The sequence below is a fragment of the Pseudophryne corroboree genome (assembly GCF_028390025.1).
Source record: "Pseudophryne corroboree isolate aPseCor3 chromosome 4 unlocalized genomic scaffold, aPseCor3.hap2 SUPER_4_unloc_1, whole genome shotgun sequence".
NCBI classification, from domain to species: Eukaryota; Metazoa; Chordata; class Amphibia; order Anura; family Myobatrachidae; genus Pseudophryne; species Pseudophryne corroboree.
The window spans coordinates 320,001-322,500 of NW_026967596.1; the positions used below are offsets into that span (position 1 = coordinate 320,001).

Consider the following 2,500-nt stretch of genomic DNA (forward strand, 5'->3'; position numbering starts at 1 on the left):
GCAATTACTATCAACTGGCTACAGAGCTAGTTTGGAAAGCACTTTCCATAGATTTTTTAGTGTAGCCAAACTTACATCAAGATTAGAGATGCTTGAGCCTATCAAACCTTCTACACTCTTTTAAATTTTGCTTGTTTTGTAAACTAATCAATTGTTCCAGGAATGATGGGGATATTCCATTGTTTGTTCTGATTTGACAATTCATTTTGGACAATGAGCGGCCCTTTTGAGCTAGTGAAGATAATTGTGCTACATGAGAGTATGCACATACAATTATTTTTCTTTTTTTGCATTAAAGCACAATTTTTAATAATTGTGCTTTTTCTTTTTTTGCATAAAGCACAATTTTTAATAAAGTAGAGGTTAATGATATAATAATTAGCACTGAAAGTCATCTGACATGATTTGAAAGTAAAATGTTGTGCATTGAAAGTAACCAAAGCTCTTTTTACTTTGAGTGGACATCATTTTCTTTCAAATGAATTTGATATTTTGCTAAATGTACAAAACTTTCTTACAAATTTGACATTCAAAATGCATTTGTAATTAATAAATGCTACTTAGTATGGCTGCTGAGATTCCTGGGCTCAGTCTCAAGTAGAGGAGGAGAATGACGGATAGAGAAAGAGAGAACAGGCAGGCATCCTAAAGATTTTGATGTGCCAGTTCCTGACTCACCCTGAGCAACATTGGTTTCAAGCTTTTAGTAAATTTTCTGAAAAATGAAACAACCATGCGGTCGTAGTCAGCAGGATCTGAACCTGCACGGGGAGACCCCAATGGATTTCTAGTCCATTGCCTTAACCACTCGGCCACGACTACCTCTCATTCAATGTGATGTTTTCACAAAAGTTTCTCTATGGGTTGAGCTACTTCATTTCAGGCTGTGAGGAAGACTGAAGTAATATTGTATCAGAGATGATTTCCATGGGAAGTTAATCCTGACCACAGTGACCTGCGTTAATGATTTTTAAAATATAACTTGGAGAATGCTTTATACTTGGTATAGTTTTGGGTTTGTAAAATGTCAGTACTGAAATCTAAGTTTATCAAAAGTGTCATCCTTTGAGCCGGAATTGAACCAGCGACCTAAGGATTTCTGTACCAATCTCCTCTACAGTACTCCGCTCTACCAGCTGAGCTATCGAAGGATTCCATGATCATACAGCTGTGATATTACGTGCTATTAAAATGATTGCGTGTTAATTTTAAACATTATCAACTTTCCAAGCAAAATGAAAAATGATTTGACAACACAAAAGAGATTCAACTACTTATTCCTGTGTTGCTTTATCACACAAATTGTCATGTTTAATCATTTGGAAAATATCACTAATAGTTTGACTTATATTTGAGAAATTACTATCAACTGGCTACAGAGCTAGTTTGGAAAGCACTTTCAATAGATTTTTTAGTGTAGCCAAACTTACATCAAGATTAGAGATGCTTGAGCCTATCAAACCTTCTACACTCTTTTAAATTTTGCTTGTTTTGTAAACTAATCAAGTGTTCCAGGAATGATGGGGATATTCCATTGTTTGTTCTGATTTGACAATTCATTTTGGACAATGAGCGGCCCTTTTGAGCTAGTGAAGATAATTGTGCTACATGAGAGTATGCACAGACAATTATTTTTCTTTTTTTGCATTAAAGCACAATTTTTAATAAAGGAGAGGTTAATGATATAATAATTAGCACTGAAAGTCATCTGACACGATTTGAAAGTAAAATGTTGTGCATTGAAAGTAACCAAAGCTGTTTTTACTTTGAGTGGACATCATTTTCTTTCAAATGAATTTGATATTTTGCTAAATGTACAAAACTTTCTTACAGATTTGACATTGAAAATGCATTTGTAATTAATAAATGCTACTTAGTATGGCTGCTGAGATTCCTGGGCTCAGTCTCAAGTAGAGGAGGAGAATGACGGATAGAGAAAGAGAGAACAGGCAGGCATCCTAAAGATTTTGATGTGCCAGTTCCTGACTCACCCTGAGCAACACTGGTTTCAAGCTTTTAGTAAATTTTCTGAAAAATAAAACAACCATGTGGTCGTAGTCGGCAGGATTTGAACCTGCACGGGGAGACCCCAATGGATTTCTAGTCCATCGCCTTAACCACTCGGCCATGACTACCTCTCATTCAATGTGATGTTTCACAAAAGTTTCTCTATGGGTTGCGCTACTTCATTTCAGGCTGTGAGGATGACTGAAGTAATATTGTATCAGAGATGATTTCCATGGGAAGTTAATCCTGACCACAGTGACCTGCGTTAATGATTTTTAAAATATAACTTGGAGAATGCTTTATACTTGGTATAGTTTTGGGTTTGTAAAATGTCAGTACTGACAACTAAGTTTATCAAAAGCGTCATCTGTTGAGCCGGAATTGAACCAGCGACCTAAGGATTTCTGTACCAATCTCCTCTACAGTCCTCCGCTCTACAAGCTGAGCTATCGAAGGATTCCATGTTCACACAGCTGTGATATTACATGCTATT

General features: G+C 36.1%; 3 non-coding genes across 3 annotated transcripts; all 3 read right to left on the minus strand.

Annotated features, from left to right (window-relative positions):
* Positions 1-740: 740 nt before the first annotated feature.
* On the minus strand, positions 741-822 carry TRNAS-AGA (transfer RNA serine (anticodon AGA)). Its single transcript has one exon. It is a non-coding gene; the product is annotated as a tRNA-Ser (tRNA).
* Positions 823-1,061: 239 nt separating this feature from the next.
* On the minus strand, positions 1,062-1,151 carry TRNAY-GUA (transfer RNA tyrosine (anticodon GUA)). The gene is given in 2 exon segments: positions 1,062-1,097; positions 1,115-1,151. It is a non-coding gene; the product is annotated as a tRNA-Tyr (tRNA).
* A 902-nt stretch (positions 1,152-2,053) lies between these two features.
* Positions 2,054-2,135, minus strand: TRNAS-AGA (transfer RNA serine (anticodon AGA)). The gene has a single exon. It is a non-coding gene; the product is annotated as a tRNA-Ser (tRNA).
* Positions 2,136-2,500: the final 365 nt, after the last annotated feature.